Below are 19,366 nucleotides of genomic sequence, written 5' to 3'. Positions count from 1 at the left end.
TTCTCTGCATGGGGCAAGACCCTGGCTGCTAACCCTCCCATTTTGCTTCAAAAGATCCAAATTATCATCCATTCCATTGAAAAGGTCATCAGAAGAAGTTAAAGATTAAACACGTGTGTACACACAGATATGTGGGGAGGTTTTTACACAACCTGACAGAAATACTTAGGTATTAGGTTTCCACAGTTAGTTTCATGTATCTAAGTTTAGCATGCAAATATGCAATTCAGGTGTTCAAAATCTGCAGAAAATTTGTACATATTTCATTTATAAATGACTGGCAAAAAGGCTTACTTGATTCAGGAGAAAATGTTCATTCACGTTCAAAGTCTGTAGGTTTGTTCTTCCAAGCCATTTAGGTTTGTTCCTGGCTCTCAGGATTTTAGCTACCCTAGGACACTTAAAGCAGTGCAACCCCCAATGCAGTTTAAAAGTGTGTTTATTATAAAGTCAAATCTAACAGGACTGTTAAAGACCATCTGCCTCTCACTGCTAGGGCTGCATACAGCAGGGCATGAGTACCTAACCCCAACCCCTGCTGAAGTTTTAACTATCAGATCTTTCCATGTCTTTAATATGGTGCTTTGCACCCATTTCAGTGCTCTTGGAGGCTTGTCTCGTCTTCCCTCAGTTGCCATTGGGTTTTTGGCTCGGCTTTTTCATCAATTAAGCTAAATCTTTAACTACTTCACTGTTTCTGGTGATTGTGATCGTACCCTCTGCCAGTCTTTGCATATCCACTGACCACAACCCCCTGAAATGCAATCCTTAAAACTGGAAAAAGTACAGGAATCGAGACTTTATTGTCTTTTCAGGGAAAAAAAAATCAAATGAATATTTTGATGAAATTTCTAGGGCTGAAATCAGTAATTGAAAAGAAGGTATTTGATTCTTACATCTGGGTACCAAGAGCTCTTGTGCTCCGTGGAAAGCATCCTTAAAGATCTGCCAGCTCTGTTCTGCTCCCTTGTCCCTGAGGGCAGTTTCCCAGGGAGTCCTATTGACAAACTCCTTGAAGAGCTGGGATTTTGTCCTGAAATTCAGGGTCCTGCCTTTACTCTTCACCTAACCCATATTCCTCAGGACTGCAAACTCCACCAGTGCATGATCACTGCAGCCCAAGCTGCCTCCAATCTTGACGTCACCGATTAGCTCACTTGCGCTGGTAACCAACAGGTCCAGTACCGCATCCCCTCTGGTAGGGCTGTCTATTACCTGGGTTAAGAAGTTATCCTCAATGCACTCCAGGAGTCTCCTGGATTGCCTATAGCTCGCCATGCTACTTTTCCAGCAGATGTTGGGGTGGTTGAAGTCCCCCAGCAGGCTGAGAGCCTGCGAATGCAATGCCTCCTGTGGCTGGAGTAAGAAGGCTTCATCAAGAGGCTCCCCTTGATCGGGCACCCTGTAGCAGACACCAACCACAAGGTTCCCTTTGTTGCCTCGGTCTCTGATTCTTACCCCTAAGCTTTCAACCTGCTCGTGGCCATTCTTCAGAGACAGCTCTTCACACTCCACCCATTTCTTGATGCCCCGGGCAACCCCTCCGCCCGCCCCTTCCTCGCCTGTCCCTTCTGAACAGCCTGTAGCCATCGGCAGCCGTGCCCCAGTCACGGGATTTGACCCACCAAGTTTCAGTAACGGCAAAGATGTCGTAGCTTTCTAGCAGCACAGTGGCTTCCACCTCCCCGTGTTGCCCACGCTGCGTGCATTGGTGTGGAGGCACTTCAGCTGGGCTGTCAGCTGTGTCACCTTCTTAGAGGAACACCCCTTAATTCCTTTGAGGTGTTTCCCTGCTGTTTCCCTCTTGGCTTCTATTACCTCAGGAGCCCCTGGCTCATCTCTGTAAGACTTCAAGCGTGCTCCAGTGTACTCAGCAAGTCCTAGAGCAACGGGCTGAGGGGTCTTGCTAGCACCCTCTAACATCAGCGTGGCATCCCACAGCTTGTCACGGGCAAGCCTGATATCATCCCCCTCCCCCTTCAAGCCTAGTTGAAAGCTCTGTTAATGAGCCCTGCTAGCTCATGAGCAAAGACCCTCTTCCCCTTTTGAGAGAGGTGAATTCCGCTGGACACCAGCAGGCCTGGAAGAGCAGTAATGGGTACTAGTCTGAGGGCCGTACCAGGCTAGGAAGTTTCCTAGTGATGTCCTTAACAGGGGGCCCAGGGAGGCCACAGACTTCCCTAAGAGGAGGGTCTGTCCGGCATATTGGACCCTCTGTTCCTGCCAGAAGGGAGTCACCTACAACTATAACCCGTCTTTTCTTCTTCGCGGAGGTGGTCTTGATACAGGGGGTAGGCCTTCCTGACCATAGCAACACCTCTGGTGGAGGTGGACCATCAGCCACATCATCCATTGACTGGCCTTCCACATCCAGAGCTTCATCCTTGTTGCACAGAGGCACCTGAGAAGGCAAGGTAGGCAAGGAGGGGTTTGCCTGCCTGTCTATCCCATTAATTTATGATTCAATTTTTAATTCTACTATAGTGATAGGAAATGACATTTTTCACATCTAAGTGCAATACATATTACTTTCCTACTCATTTTTTTCTTTAACTTTTTCAGTTTTCGTTAGTGATCTAAATACATTTTCAACATAGGTCTGCTGAAGTAACATTTCTGGACTTTTTTTTTCAATTTGCAATTTGGAAAGTAGCTTGCAGAGTTGTTTCATGCAGTGAGATGTTGGGGTCACCCAGGATGCTTGTTGAGAGAGTCCTGCAGGGTTGGCAATGTTCACCAGGACAAGGGGATGCAGATTCAATCCTCTCTCTCAAACCTGCATCCTTCTGGCTTTTAGGGGAGTATTTAATCATTGCGTTACAGGCAATGTTTGGGCTGCAGAGGTGGTTCTTCGCCAAGGAACCCCATAATGTTATGCACACTTTTCAAGCTTGTGTAGGATCAAACCCTGTACACATACATGCTGAACACTATCAAGGTTTGTATGCGCAGTTTTGCACAGAGTTAGCGTTACGCTTCTTCCCTTTTTCCTTCCCTTAATGATGCATTTTAGACTATTCTCCGAGCAGTGGTTTCCCCCAAAGGAAGTATACCTTCCCATTTTTGCAAGAGATGTAGTGTACCCGGTAAATATTTAAAAGTAACGGCAGTAGCCCTCGTAGGATTTCACGAAAGGTTAGTTCCTTCATGGTCATAACCCCCAGAGAAGGTACCTAAGGTAGAACTGCGGTATCACTGGAGACGTGAGGAAAGAGCCTTGCACAACCCCATTGATTAGAGACCCTTGAAATACATACAGATAAAGTCTATGGCTACCCCAGAACAAGTAGCCCCACACCACCAGTCACCAGGTAGTCACATAGGCCTGCAAGCTCAGTAGGACTGCTTATCCCCACAGTAGGGACTGGAGCATTTCAAACCAAAAGCCACAATTTTTTCTCGGTTACCGTATGCAGCCATCCCACGGCGCACGCAGGAAAGTGCACCCTTGCAGACTCGCACCACACATTTAGCGTCACAACCACAGCCTCGTGCAGGGAGAACTCTCTTGAACCCTGATATCCACTGCATCTGCAGGCTCTAAATGTAAATGTCTGGTGAACCACATCCCAAGCCTCTCTCCCTTTGACACACCAGGTCTCTTTTCCTTGTAGGCTAATAGCCCAGTCATGTTTCTCCACCTCCACCCCTAGCTGCCGTTATCTAGTAGTCATCACAGCAGGTAGATGCCTGCAGACTGTTTGTTCAGGGGTGTTTTTTCACCCTGATGATGCCTGTCCTGACACTAACCTGTCTTGCATGAGCCGCCATGAGTGAAGCCTTTCTAAGACTCTCTACCGAGAGCAAGCTGCCAGGCTGTCACCTGGAAATGCAACCTGCAATTTGAATGCGTCTGGGCACCACATGCCAGGAAGAATGCCCTTTTCACCGTGGATTATAATTCTTATTTTCTTGTCTTATGCCACGGCAGCATTTCTATGTGGATTCAAAGAGGGGGTCAGAGCTCCAGTTAACTCCACGCTGAGAGCTGATGCTACAGACTGTGACGTTTTGCTTATTGAGATTTAGAATCATAAAATCAAAGAACCGTTTAGGTTGGAAAAGACCCTTAAGATCATCGAGTGCAACCGTTAACCTAGCACTGGCAAGTCCACCACTAAACCATGTCGCTAAGCACCACCTCTACCCGTCTTTCAAATACCTCCAGGGATGGGGACTCAACCACTTCCCTGGGCAGCCTGTGCCAGGGCCTGACTCCTCTTTCAGTGAAGAAGTTTTTTGTTTAGTAGCATCCCTCTTGTTGTTCATTTAGTTTTCACCCGATATTGTCAAGTGTCCAGCCAGCATCCATGTGCCTTTATAAGGTATGAAAGTTAAGCAAACAATACAATAAGAATAAATTCAGTATATAACAGTATATATTCCGTAAATAAAAAAACAGCAAATGTAAGTACTGTGTCCATCATCTCCCACTCCCACTCTGCTCCCTTTTTCCCCCGCAAAAATGGGTGTTTGGAGGTTACCTGCCAATACACCCACACCATTTCCAGTTAATAAGATCAGAAAAATTCATGGTTTGTCCTGGTAGCTCTTCTACACTCAGAGTTTCCAGGGTGGCCACCACGCTGACTGCAATGACAGCAGCGTTGCCTGAAAGGTGAGGAAATCTCTTGAAGGGGACAATCCCAAGCCAGGTGGAGGCGGATGGCCAGCAGGGGCGTCTGGAGACGGTCTCAGCATCAGCCAGGGGAGGCAGAAGGGGGACTGTGCCCCCAAAGGCACCAGGAGCGATGGGTATCGCAAAACCTCCGAGTAGCCCAGCTAGGCTTTTAGCTTTTGCTGCCTTTCCTTTCCGGGTGATTTCCAGGGGTGATAAAACCAGAAGCTGACTTTTCTTCTGCAGGAAGAGAAATGCTTGTACCCAAAACGGGACAAATTCCAGGAAATACGACTTCAGGGTTCTTATCACTGCGGGTAGGATTACTTAGCTAACTTCACCCACTGTGCTTTCCCAAAACCTTTTAAATCTGTTAATTTGATGCATGCAGACTTCAAAGGCACACTTAGGTAGTGCCTAACCTTTGCTGCAGTTTCAAGATGGGAAATCAGGTACTTAAAGCAGATGACACCTCTTCTGAAGGCTAATGCACACCGGCTAAAACTGACTAGCAGAGAAAATAACTTGGGAAGAGCATCTGGTCTCAGGACTTTTGGTTTTCCTGGAAATGAGAGAATGAAAAGTAACGCTGAAGGGTGAAAGTGAGGAGAAGTTCTGCGGCCCAGGACTTCCCGTGGTGTAGCAAGCACGCGGCCGGTGCCTGGCAAGCAGCAGTAGCATGGTGGTGCACGAGGAGCTGCCCAAACCCAGCTGCCTGAATTTTGCTTTCTGAGGGCTCCAAATGAGTGGATTGAGGTCAAAATGCATGTTTTTCTGTGCACAACGGAGCAAGTTTCCTTCTACAATGCTGATGGTGCAGAAAACGGAATTTGGCAAGCTCTGTTTGGGGTAGGGGCAGAGCTCTTGTTCCTGCCTGTCACATGCAAAATCAATTAACTGAAAACAAGGTAGCATGGGCCCTGGTGCTGCTTTTCGCCTCCCAGACTCATGAAAATAAGAAGTTGAATTTCTTTATTCTCCTTCTCTATTAAGCCTTGTTATTTTAAATAGCTAAAATGGGAGTGGGTTGCTTATATTTGGCGAGTGGCCCGAGCTACTCGTGGGGGTTTCTCACCTGTGTAGACCAGTTCTGGGCTCCCCAGTACGAGACAGATGTGGACATACTGGAGTGAGGCCACGTCGCAGAGAAGCACAAAGTCAAACTAAATAATATTTATTCTAATCACAAGCGTTTGGTGCTCCGAGGAACATTAGTAAACCACAGGTGCAGGATGCCAACGGGAATTTAACGCTACACAGCCGACTTAAGAATTCTTAAGCTTCAGAACGGTGACCCCAGACGCGCCATCGCTCACCCAATAAGGCGAGGGCTCTCAACCTCGAGGAGTTACCTTGGGCAGCACCCTGACCCAAAGGCAGAGTCCCTGACTGCAGTCCCGCTGCTCCGAGCAGGCTGAGCGCTTTAACAAAAGCTGAACTAAATATTAAATATACGCTAATTATTAAATATATGTTGCGTATAGTCATTTACCACCCCTGTAATAAAGCAGCTTTATGTTGATGAGTGGGTGCTATGAGATGAGCTCTGCCTGCAGGAGTGATGCTGAGGTGCTGGAGATGGCTGCGGTCCCATCGAGTTTCCCACTTGTGGGTGCAATGTCACTGCCACAGCTCGATATGGGAAGTTTAGGCACGATTTAGCCCTACGGGGCTGGCTGCCCGACTGTATCTTGCATGACTTTAAAACTATGAAGGACTGCCGTCTTAAGATTTTTCCCTCTGCCAAGTTTACAACCCTGTACTTTAATTGTGTCATACAATGCGTGTGTTGAAGCCTTTTGATTCCATTAGTATGTTCTCTAAGTACATTTTCAACATAGATGCGCTGAAGTAACATCTCTGGACTTTTTTTTTCAGTTCTGGAGCTGGTTCTTTGAACACTTTTGGTTCTTAGTTCATGGCTGGGGTAAAGCAGAGACCCTTTGGGATCTGAAGCAAGGCTCACAAGCCGTTGAGGCACTTTTGGAAACTGTAGGCAGGGAATCCCACCCGTTATGGAAGGTTTGCAGGTAGAAATGTGTACTCACAAAACAACCAGTTGTTTTTCCACTTCCAGGATGGGAAGCCTGTATGGCGAAAGGGTGGATCTCCCTTAACTTACCTGCAGGTTTCCCGATGTCTGCACTGTCCGTCCCCCCCTGCCGCGAGGCGGTTTTAGCATCCTGCAGGGGGTGAGGTGAGGTGAGGGGCAGGACAGGCACAACCAAAGCTGCGCAAGGGGAGAGAGGCAGCAGTGGGAGCTGAGCCTCAGCCAGGGCATCAGTTCACGAGCAGCTCCTGCAGACCTTGTACCACAGCGCAGGCGCCGAAATAACACCTGGTAGCTAAGCGTCCTCCTGCTTTTATGCTGTTACTTCGTCAGGCAATCTGGATGTTCTACAAAACCAGACAGAAAGTAGAAGTATTGCTGCTTTAAAACATGCTGTCTGGTAAAGAGATTACATCCTCCTGGGGAGGAGTTTCCAGGGAGGAAGGCACTCATAAATGTCTCGGACTGAGATTGCGACTGTCCCACCTGCCTGTGAACTCGCTGGTGAAGGGCAGCGGTGCTGCTCATCTTGGAAAAGCAGCATGGCTCATGCATTTGTGGAGAACAGAGTCAGGAATGGCACAATAACCCTGTTCATGAAGAGAGGCTGCCCTAACTGCAGGAATGCCATGGATATTCTCATGCAACATAGCTTGCTGCCTGGATGCCTGCAACAGTTTGATATTACTGGGTCAGAGGACGTCCAGGAATACTTGCACCAACGCACAGGGCAAAGAACCGTAAGTTCTCGCTGTCTTCTTTCAGAATTTGCTGAACATTCCTATGCCAGCTCGGAGGCAGAAGTCGCACCCCTTTCCCATTTTTAAAAATGCTCCTTGTTTCAATGACTCTGCGCCTCCGGTCGCTGGGGCCACTGCAGGGATCCGTGCTGCCGTGCCGAGGCGTGCAGCCTCCTCCCCATCGCGGGGACCCGGTGGACACAGAGTTTCACCTGCTGCCAGCTCCTCCCGGGGAGCTGCAGCACGTCCCGGGACACGTTTTACCTCCTCCAAATCCCGTTGCTGGTATAAGATGCAGAAGCAGGGAAAAAGCCTGATGTTAAGGCTTGGTTCGTGACTCTGATGGCTAAAGAAAGGCTGGTGGAGAGGGGTGCCTTCAGGTTTCTAGGGCTGTGAGGCGAAGCTCCTTCAAAGATCTTCCTACAATGCTGCCCGAGGCAGCGCAGATTTGCAGAGGAGCAAGAGCACAGAGCTGCGAGTTAGTCTGAATTTGGACACTTGCTTTCCCCTCTGACTTTAAGCAGAGCAAGCATTTCAGATTGGATCCTTGCAGCTGGCTGTAAAGTAGATGCTACACTTACAGTACTTGGGGACCGTTTCTTCTGAAGCTTAATTAAATAATTCGACCTGTCTTAGGGAGCAACGTTTTGTGCTTGAGCTTCAGGAAGTCACTTGCTCAGAAGCGCTGTCACACAGGGCAGGCAGTTCATTCTTCAGTGTTAGTTATACCCTTGCGTAATGAACAAGCCTTTTTTTTCACTATCCCCAATCTACCTTAACGATACCAAAGTCCAACAGCCTCCACAAAGTGACGCAGAAGGGAAATGCTGGGCACTCGCTGTCCCCACCGCCTGAGTTTTGAGGGGATTCTTCTGCGCTGGCTGCACGTCCAGACACGTGGCTGGACTCAGACCAGGCAAAAACCAGACCTGTACTTCTGCTTTGGGGACCGCGGGACTGTCCGCTGGCCCTGGCGGAAGGTGTCCCCGTGTCTGTCCCGCGCGGGTGATGGCAAAGCGCGGGCGCTACCGCTGCCCGTGCCTCCTATAGAGTCCTCGCTCTCAGAGTCAAGCCTCTGTCCTGGCTGGTGTCTGATCGTGCCTGCTCAATTTTAGGCTTTCAGGGGTGCCAGAGGGGACCTTATTTCTCGCTCGACTCCCTGTCCCCATCCTGCCTTTGGGAACGGGGCGGCAGCACGTGGGCACCCGCACTGGATTCACCCGCCCGTCCAAGGCAGACGGCCCGGGAGGGAGGTCTTGCAAGGCTGGAGCGGAGGCAGCCTTGAGCCTTTGCTGGTCCATCATGGACCAGGTCACCAGCAAGGTGCTGGAGCCCGGCCTCACACCCACTTGTGGTGGGCAGTTTGTATGGGGGATGTGGGCAAGACCATTAAGGCCTTTGCTCTCCGGAGGCTGTTGGACTGTTGATCTGCATCTCCTGCCTGATGCCTCGCCTGGCCCCAGCCGGGCACGGTGGTCGTAGAATCATAGAACGGTTTGGCTGGGAAGGGACCTTTAAAGGTCGTCTCGTCCAAGCCCCCGGCAATGAGGAGGGACATCTTCAACTAGATCAGGATGCTCAGAGCCCTGTCCAACCTGACCTTGATGATCCCATTGACAGCCCAGGCTGCTCCTCATATGTCACACAGGGCCACGCGAGGCATCTTGCTCACCTTCTTGGGGAGAACATGCAACACCCAAGTGCCCTGAAGCTCAGCCCTCGGCCTGCTACAGCACCCCGGTACCCTTTTTCCGCACCGATTGCTAATAAATACCGTTTCTGTTTCTTCCCACAGCCCCAGCCCTCTGTAGCGCTGGACCTTCTCAGACAGCCTTGTTAATCCCACGATGTCTTCCCTGGCCCCTACCCCCCGTGCCATTTCTGAGCTTTGCGATACGCTGCCGTGTGCCGGCGGCCATCCCTGCGGACCTCAGGAAACCTCCCAGCAGTGTGGAGCCGTGCTGGGAACTGCAAGCAGTATCCCGAAAGCAGAAGTGTTTTCCTGGCAGCGGGGGAATTTGGGAGGGAGTGAAGGAGGGAGGGAGGGAGGAAAGGAGAATGTGGCCAGCTTTGTCAGTGAAACAACATAGTGAAAGCAGAAACTGATTGCCCAGCAGGAGGGGGATTGATAGGATTAGGAGCAAGAAAAAGCACAGAAAGTGGAAGCAAATTTCCAGGCTGAAGAAGAATGGTGTGAGGTTTGCCAGTGCGAGAAGTCAGTTAGCGGAAGCAGGAGGTAATTTCCCAGCAGTAGCGGGACGGGGGAGCATCCCCCACGGCACTGTCCCCCACTAGTGGGGACAAAGGGGTGCTGCTGAGGACAGGGTGACAGAAGAAGGCTTGTCCTCGCCGCTGCTGGGGTCTGGGGCATTTAGGGTGATGTTCACCAGCTTTGCTCACCAAGCTGGTCGTGCAGGGTGAAGAACAATCTCCTCCGTGCTCTCTTGGAAGCTCTCACCAGTAACACGTCACTTCCCTTGCCCATGACAGCCAGAGGAATGCTTCTGGTTCTTGCCTAGGCTTGCCCCTTAGGCACCCCCTTCGTGGGGACGCCAGCCGCCCCGAGGCACTCACGGTGCAGGCAGGCTCCCTGCCGCAGCCCGCTCTTGCAGCAAGGTCTCCTCGGTACCAGAAAGCGCTGCGGCGTGGTCCTCCGAGTGCTGGACACGGAGCACTGCTTGTGTGCAGCCTGGGAGGGACGGAGGCAGACGTCTGGGAGAGGACCGTGCCCAGCCATCTCCCCATCTCCAGTGCAGGCAGAGGAGAACCGCGTGGGTGGGATAAGGGCTGGGAGTGAGTGGAGCAGGGGTGGCTCCTTTGGGCCATTCACCGATAAGGGGATGTGAGGGGTCAGCAGAAGAGCTGGCTGAGATCAAGAAATCCAGGGCAAAGAATGAAAGGGCAAGAGGGAGGATAAACCAAAATGCTGTGTGTCCCTTGGGCTGCCATCGCCTGCCTGCCTACGGGCTAGGGTGCACCGCAAATTGTGTCAGTGAAGGCAGCTACTGAAGGGCACTGCTGTACGCTCACGCAGGTGCCCAGGGAGGGCAGCGGGGAGCTCACGGGGCAGTGGGCGTCCCTCCTCAGGGTGGGGGTGTCCTCGTCCCAAAGTTAGACCTGCCCATGGCTGCACAGGAGCAGGGGAGAGGGCTGTCTGAGCTGCCGTCTTCCCGTATTTTATGCCTGTTCTTGCCCCTGTCTCTTGCCTTGACTCCTTGGGCTATGACCCTCTCAGTAATTTCACTTCTGCCTGTCTTTTCATTTCTTTTTATCTTCCCTGGCTTTAGCTGGGATGGTTTTTCCCAGCTCAACGGTGACTTTCACTTCCCTCTGTGCAGAGCAGCACATGCATGCCTTGAGGAAGTCTCAGATGCTGAAGTTTAGCAATTGTTCCTGGTCCTCAGGAAAGATGGGGCTTTTTTTTTTTATAAATTTGACTCTGCACTGTTTGCTGCTCGTCTTGCACCCAGGCGACCATCGTGAGATGGAGGAGAAGGGACCAACACAGGCAGGAAAAGAGCAGACGGTCAGGGCTGTGAAGTAGGAGGAGGACAAAAGGCCAGAAAAAGGGTATGGGGAGAAGGGGTTGTGCCAGAAATGTGAGTTTGCTGTGCCAAGTGACTTTGACAGTAACGGTGGCCGGCAGGTGGCCGGCAGCACATCCCACCCAGCAGCTTCACATGCCTGGGAAGCCCTCAGGAGGACGGTGGGACTCCTCGGCGCTCGGGCAACCTGCCTTGGGCACACGCATGGTCCGGACGTGCCACAGGTCTCGACACACGGAGCTTCTCGTTCGCTGCACTGGGATTATGTGTTTGGAGCCTATCCGGCACTATCCTGGAGTGTGGTTTTATCCTCCTGCAGCCTCTATAAAATGCAGAGTATTCCCCTACTCCTTTTTTTCTAGCAGCAGATTTTCAGACGGGCAGTGGGCTGGGGACAAGAAGAGAAGGATTTTGTAAATCCCACGTCTCCTTGGTGTCAAGTCTGCTTCCCAGGCAAATCCTCTCCCCGCTCTTTGCCTTCAGTGACCCAGCTCTACTGATTAATCCGTGGCATTGTTTTTGCCCAGGTCCCTTATGTGTTTGTTGGGACACACTACTTTGGAGGATTATCCGAATTGCAGAGAATGTCTGGGAGGCTCCCCGGCCTGCTGCTGCGTATGGGTGTCCTGTAGTCGCTGAAAGGTAAGTCCTGGGGAGTGCTCTGTGGCCAACAGCAATGGTTTTAGAATCATAGAATCACAGAATCGTTAAGGTTGGAAAAGACCCTTAAGATCATCGAGTGCAACCGTTAACCTAGCACTGGCAGGTCCACCACTAAACCATGTCCTCAAGCACCACGTCTACCCGTCTTTCAAATACCTCCAGGGATGGGGACTCAACCGCTTCCCTGGGCAGCCTGTTCCAATGCTTGACCACCCCCTCGGTGAAGAAGTTTTTCCTAATATCCAACCTAAACTTCCCCTGGCGCAGCTTGAGGCCGTTGCCTCTCGTCCTATTCCTTGTTACTTGGGAGAAGAGGCCGACCCCCACCTCGCTACAATCTCCTTTCAGGTAGTTGTAGAGAGCGATAAGGTCTCCCCTCAGCCTCCTCTTCTCCAGACTAAACAACCCCAGCTCCCTCAGCCGCTCCTCATAAGACTTGCTCTCTAGACCCTTCACCAGCTTCGCTGCCCTCCTCTGGACACGCTCCAGCACCTCCATGTCCTTCTTGTAGTGAGGGGCCCAAAACTGAACACAGCACTCGAGATGCAGCCTCACCAGTGCCGAGTACAGGGGCACTGTCACCTCCCTGCTCCTGCCAGCCACACTATTCCTGATACAAGCCAGGATGCCATTGGCCCTCTTGGCCACCTGAGCACACTGCTGGCTCATGTTCAGGCGGCTGTCAACCAACACCCCCAGGTCCTTTTCCGCCAGGCAGCTCTCCTGCCACTCCTCCCCCAGCCTGTAGCGTTGCATGGGGTTGGTGTGACCCAAGTGCAGGACCCAGCACCGAGCCTTGCTGAATCTCATGCAGTTGGCCCCGGCCCATCGGTCCAGCCTGTCCTGGTCCCTCTGCAGGGCCTTCCTACCCTCCAGCAGATCGACACTTCCACCCAACTTGGTGTTGTCTGCAAGCTTACTGAGGGTGCACGCGATCCCTTCATCCAGATTGTTGATAAAGATATTAAACAGAACTGGCCCCAACCCTGAGCCCTGAGGAACACCACTTGTGACCAGCCGCCAACTGGATTTGACTCCATTCACCACCGCTCTCTGGGCTCGGCCGTCCAGCCAGTTTTTAACCCAGCGCAGAGTGCACTTATCCAAGCCGGGAGCAGCCAGTACACTATATACTCTATACTTTTTCAGTAGTGTGGACAAATTTGAGTATTTTTAATACCGAAGCATGCCTTGATGGAGCGGTGTTGCGTGCCATTACGCAACCGCAAAGTGTGAGTTTGCTTCTGGGATTTCCAGTTGCAGCATATACATTGTGACTTTCTTCCTGCATACTTGAAAGAAATGTCACCAAAATCTCTGACAACACAGGTGTCAGTTGCTAGCCTTTGCCTAGGATCTAGACAAAACGGTTCCGCTTGTAGATCTTTCTTTCTGGTTCTGCCTTCCATGTTAGAAGATGGAGCCTGTCGCTCTAAAACAAAGTCTCTGAAGTGTCAGACTGACTGCTTGGAGAAGATGGGCTTTTATTATGTTGCACCTGGCTTTAAAAAGCGTCTGGACACTCTGTTGGGGACCCACTGAGCTCTTCTGCTAGTGGGGAGTATGGTGAGCCCCAGCAGGACTTTCTGAGGTGCTTGCACGCAGGCATGGAGAACTGCTGCAGCAGGGAACCAGTCAGGCTGAGTACCTGGAGACGAATGAAGTTTGTGCAGGTCCCATACGTGCGTGCCATATCTTCTACGCAGGGAAATGGCCTGCAGAAGAGGAGCAGGGCAGGGAAGAGCTCTTCCACACTTAGGCTAAGGTGGTTTAGGGCCCTGGGTTTGCAAGTGCACCTAAAAGGCCGTCCAGGGCTAAATGCCCACCAGTTTGAGCAGAAGCAGACATCAGAGCGGCCTCACTCATTAAAGGCCTGCGTTGGGGTTACACTTCCCTAAGCCCTACCTTCAGCAAAACCTGTGAAATCCAGAGTTTGAAAAAGAGCCATTCGCAAATTCATTATGAAAAAAGCTCCTTGTGAAACAGTTCAGACCAGTGACTAATGGCTTAAGGTAGCCCAGACGCTGCACTGCAGGCAGACACACGTGACATTGGGTGCATTGATTCCTGCCAGAGAGGGGAGAGACCTGGCACCATCCTAACCGTACGATACCCAGAGTACCAGTTTCTCCTCACAGCTGTGATGTGAAGGAGCTGTGCTCCTTTCACGTGTTTGACAACCCTTTTGCAACATGATGACCTCTGGGAGTTTAATCCGAAATTTCTCTTCGCCCTGTATTACAAAGCCACCGGAAGGAGTTTCCCAGTCGCAAAGCAGAGGTCTGCCACTCTCGGCTGCTGGAGGAAGGACAAAGAGTGGCAGCCTCGGGCACATCTCGGCACCACCACGGTGAACGTCATTCCTGCAGAACGGGTGGTGTCACGTCCTTTCTGACTGCACAGCATGCACGTGGCTCTGCAGAGGGCATAGTGAAGTCACGACAGAGTCTGGCAACATGGCCTGGAATTTTAAGGCGGATTGTGCTAATAGTGGCAATGAGGAGCAAAGACTGCAGGTAGCCCTGTCAGGAGGTACCTGCCCCTGGCAGCCTTTGCCCCACCGGCGTGCTGGTATTGTACAGTAGTCCGTAGCTCCGGTAATCTGCCTGGTGCTGGAAAAGGGTTGTATACGTAAGGTATGCAAGGATTATAAATAAGAGCAAAGCGATTACAAAACAAAAGAGGAGGCTGTAGGGATAAGGAGACGAGAACCACAGAAGCGTTCAGGTCAGAGGAGACCTCCGGAGGTCTCTCGCCCAACCCCTTGCTCCCGGCAGGGTCAGCTACTGGATTAGGCCAGGTTGCTCAGGGCTTTATCCAGCCGGGTCTTGGAAAACCTTTGAGAACAAAGTCTACACAACCTCTCTGGGAATGTTTCACTCTCCAGATGGGCAAAACATCTTTCCTTACCCATCTGCTGCCTCTTACCCTCCCACCACGCACCACCTTGCGGGAGCGCTCCTGTGAATGCAGCCCAGGGTGCTGGTGGCCCTCCTTGCTGCCAGGGCATGCTGCTGGCTGGCATTCACGTCCCTGGCTGCCGAGGCAGCCTCCCGGCCACTTTTTGTAGAGCTGCTCTCCAGCCAGTCAGCCCCAGCGTGTGTCACCCAACGAGGCTGTTCCTGCCAGACAAAACTCAACTCTAGTCGAATTTCATCAGGTTCCTGCCCCTACCCAGGCGTTCCTCCACCCTACCCAGGTCCTGGGCAACCTTTCCAAATTCCTCCTGGTCCCTGCTCCCACCTCCTGGGTGCTGCCCTTTTGCCTTAGAGCCCAGCTGTGCATCCTCCCCTCAGCCACGATGCTCTCCTCAGACATCCGCTTGTTTGCTGGAGTATCAGGTCTTGCTTGGACACACCGCTTTTGGAGGAGGAGGTTAGAGGACAGGACAGAGCAACCTAAAATCCATGCCTGTGGTAACACATAGAAAGGCACAGAGCAACAACCTAAACGAGCAGAGCAGCAGCAAGAGAAGATGAAGAGCAGGACGAGGCAGACGCTGCAATGGACCATCTCTGGTCCTCACTGCACCGAAGGGCAGGTGCAGGGAATGGAGGCAAGGAGAGAGTCGTGTCTCTTAGGAGGTCTCCGATACTTGGCTTTTTGCAGAAAAGGAGGAAGAGGCGTTAGGGCAGCCAGCCCTGCAGAAAGGAGGCAGATAGAGGGTCCTGCTCCAGCAAGTGGTTTAGGGACACTCGTCCGTTTGTGACGTGTGCCATCGCTGCGTTTGTGTGGGGCGTGCGTGGCAATGGGCCAGGAGTGGGCTTTTAGGGACATTGCAAAGAGAAAACCCCACGCTAAGAGTGACAGCCAAATACAGGCAAATGTGTGGGCTGCGCCAGTCCCGGGGCAAGAAGAGAACACCTTCCTGCTCCTCTACAGCATACAGAGAAAGACAGATACAGACTGGGGTCCGTTGCTCTCACTCATCAAGCATCCCTTCAACACCCCCTTGTAGCGTGTAGAATTTTTTTTCAACTCGTATACCACTTCTTCAGAAGCTAAGACGCAGCTGACTGTACAAACAGACACGGGTGTGCTCGTGGCTGTGAGTGCGCACAATTCAGCTACCGTGTGTGCTACACAATAAGGAGCTCGGAACCATGATAGCAGCTTGAGTCAAACATACAAGCGCTCATGTGGCTGAATACTTGACTTTATGGAGGCAGAGGTCCTTGCTTTCCTTACCGAATAAAACTTACTAGTTTGGTAAAGCGGTTTTTAGCAAAGACGGCCGGACTTACGCGTATTATACGTAACATGCGTGTCTATGCACAAAAAAATGTATGCGTATATGCAGGCACACACGGGTATACGTGTAGATAAGTGAAAGATCTAAATGTGTATACACACGTAAAAGCACTGTTCAAAAGGTCTCCGAAGTCTGTTCTACAGTGCTATTGTATTAATCAAGTCGTTCCTAACAGCAGGGATCCCTGCCCTTTACATCTGCTGTTTCCTCTTTCAGGAAAAAGACGACCAGGAGCTATGACCTCCTCAATCTGACATACACGTTTCTTGGAGCAAATTCCTTAAAACTTCCCTCTGTGGGATCAAATGCACCCTTTTGGTGAATGCTGCTTCTCTTCCTTTCGTTGGTCACTGCTTCGATGTGTGAACATCTCTTCATCCCTTCTGTAGCTCCGGAAAGGAGTCCAGAACAGGATCTGATGCAGCCCAATAAAATACGCTTGCTCTAAGTGGCCGTGTTCGCCGTTGTGGTTCTTTTCCTACAGACCCATTCATGCACTCATCCTGAATGCCTCTTTTCTCTCCTGCCCTTCTCTCCCAAATGACCTTCTGGAAATCCTCAATGGTTTCCATGTCCTGTTAAAAGACGTCCGTGCAACGGTCTGAGCCAGAGATACGCACAGACTACTATAATGTTGGTATCCTGCAACGCAGTCTTGAAAATAGCCACTGCAGCCTGTGCACACATCCCCTGCCCTGATGACCCCTCATCTTTTGGCCGGCGTCTCATGGCAGGGTCACAGCAACTTGTCCGAGCAGCACTTTTTTGGTAAGGATGTCATTACAACACAGCTGCTGGCAGGAAGGGATACAGGGTTTTCATTTTTTTACTGTAATCATTCTGAACAAAGAGCTGTTTGGGGCAGAAAACGCCTGGGGCCGTGCAGCCTGTGGAGGAGGCTGCTAACTGCAGAACGCCCCACTGAGATAGCACGGGCCAGATGCAGACCTGAAGGTAAACAGTGCTGCGCTGGGAAATGGATTTACGGGAAGTGCACAGTGCAGCTGCTGCCAAGTCAAACTGGGTGAAAAGCTGCTTTAAATACTTGGCTTTAAAATAACACTATCTCAAAAAAAAGGAGCTTTAAAGATGGTTTCAACTTGATGAGGAGGCAAAAACCTCAAAGTATAAAACCCTTCTGAATTCTTTTCACTTCTATTTCTCCCATTCTTTTTTCTCCATCCTTTTTCTTTTAAACAACAAAAAACCAACCAATCAAACAAACAAAAAAAACAGAAAGCAGGTGATGCACGATACAATTGCTCACCACCCACTAATCAATGCCCAGCACATCCCCGAGCAGCAGTCCCTGCCCCCCGGCCAACTCCCCCCAGTTTATATACTGGCATGACGCCATACGGTATGGAACAGCCTTTTGGGCAGTCTGGGTCAGCTGTCCTGGCTGTGCCCCCTCCCAGCTTCTTGTGCACTGGGCAGAGCATGGGAAGCTGAAAAGTCCTTGCCCAGTGTAAGCACTGCTTAGCAACAACTAGAACATCAGTGTGTTATCAACATTATTCTCATCCTAAATTCAAAACACAGCACTATACCAGCTACTAGGAAAAAAATTAACTCTGTCTCAGCTGAAACCAGGAAATGCCCTTTGAAGATGGGGCAAGGAAGGTGTCGGTGTTGGGACTGGGTAGGCAATGCTGGACATGGAGAGCTGCAGTATGAAAAGAAGAGAAGCAAGGCAAGCAGGTGAATGGGATGTATTTATTGAATGTTAGCCTCTGCCACTAGCAGAGTGGTTTGAAAGAGAATTGGAAGTTGTTTTGTCTTACCAGGAACAAGAGGCAGCATGGAAGGAAAATGCAGAAGGAAAAATGGTGGGGGAATGCAAAAAGCCTCCAGCAGCCTGAGAAAAAGGAAGGAAAGGCCTGTAGTGACTTGTTTGTATGAAGACTGAAGAAGAGACTGCGAACAAGCTTGAACACTGGGGGAGGTGTGCATCAGCAGTGTCATTTACTGTAAATTCAAACTGCATCACACACCAGGAAGCATTAAAGCTTTGTAGGAGGTTAAAATTGCAGTATTGCATGAGACTAAGGTTTTCAGACCTAATGGCTGTATTTAGCTATTTCTAGTTTCCTGTCACAGTGCAGCTTGCAGTACAGATGCAGTTACATGGCTGCATGGGTAAGCTCTGTCCTTTCCTTGGGAAAGGGTCACATAGCAGATGCTGTTGGAGGCCAAATGCTCCAGCTCTTCACCAAGACCCTCCAGTGCCAGAATACTCAATTTATGGCATGGAATTTAGCTTTGACGAAACTGCCCCGATGTAACTCTGAAATTCTGTAAAACACACCCTCCAGCAGCAGTTCTGACGTATGTGCAGGCATGCATCGTGTGCCCATGCATGAGAAAATTCCTACAGCAGTTAAAACCTGTGGAATTCAAGTTTTCAGTTTTTTAAAGCCTGAAACTTATTTTATTTTTGATAAGCAGTTTAACTTTTAGGATTCGCTGAGCAGACAAAGCTTAAGGGGAAGATCCCAGCCCAGGTTTGGGGCTTCCGTGTCAGTATGGCCCCTTGTTAACGCATCCTTGACAAAGCCTCCCCTTGAGCGTGGTCTCTCTCTCCCAGAGCAGCAGTTGGATGAAGCAGCCCAAGCCTGCCCCCACCGCCATCAGCTCAGCATGAAGTTGTGCAGCCTCCTCCTGCTGTAAAATTCCCCAGTTATACCAGCCGGGCTTGCCGGTCCTCCTTACCCTCATCAGGAGTGCAAGAGAAGAAATCACAGGCTTTCTCCCATGCTTGGAAATGAATGGGAGAGCCAAAAGCTTCATTCTTGGCAAGTTTGAAGTCCTTTACCCCTCAGCAGAACAGCAATCTTGTATTGCAGCAAGTCCTAGATAACTTAAGCTGACTTGTGTAAATTTATGTAGATTCATGCTTTTTCAGCATATCTTCACCCCAGGCAAAGGGCAGTCCTTAAATATGAGAAGTTCATTGCAGACGTTTCCTAGATTGCATGACAGACTTTTTGGAAGCTGTTCTCAAGCAGAACTCGCTGCTTCCAGTCCTCTTATGCAGCTAGAACTGCCACTGGATGAAAAGTTTAAAATATAATAGCAAAGTTTAAACGTATTACCAACCAGAAACAATGTCAGGTGAGGCTGCTGTAGGAATTTTCTCATGCATGGGCACACGATGCATGCCTGCACATACGTCAGAACTGCTGCTGGAGGGTGTGTTTTACAGAATTTCAGAGTTACATCGGGGCAGTTTCGTCAAAGCTAAATTCCATGCCATAAATTGAGTATTCTGGCACTGGAGGGTCTTGGTGAAGAGCTGGAGCATTTGGCCTCCAACAGCATCTGCTATGTGACCCTTTCCCAAGGAAAGGACAGAGCTTACCCATGCAGCCATGTAACTGCATCTGTACTGCAAGCTGCACTGTGACAGGAAACTAGAAATAGCTAAATACAGCCATTAGGTCTGAAAACCTTAGTCTCATGCAATACTGCAATTTTAACCTCCTACAAAGCTTTAAT

The 19,366-nt window shown here is 50.5% G+C and overlaps 1 long non-coding RNA gene across 1 annotated transcript; it reads left to right on the top strand.

Moving 5' to 3' along the window:
* The first annotated feature begins 7,115 nt into the window (after positions 1-7,115).
* Positions 7,116-16,316, top strand: LOC148055319 (uncharacterized). The gene is made up of 3 exons (XR_015705617.1): positions 7,116-7,408; positions 11,481-11,595; positions 16,085-16,316. It is a non-coding gene; the product is annotated as an uncharacterized LOC148055319 (long non-coding RNA).
* The last annotated feature ends 3,050 nt before the right edge of the window (positions 16,317-19,366 follow it).

This window comes from Nipponia nippon, unplaced genomic scaffold (assembly GCF_047370975.1).
Source record: "Nipponia nippon isolate SJK-2023a ecotype South Korea unplaced genomic scaffold, ASM4737097v1 scaffold_24, whole genome shotgun sequence".
NCBI lineage: Eukaryota > Metazoa > Chordata > Aves > Pelecaniformes > Threskiornithidae > Nipponia > Nipponia nippon.
The sequence above is the reverse complement of the archived record's forward strand: the minus strand, read 5'-3'. Positions and strand labels throughout refer to the sequence as shown.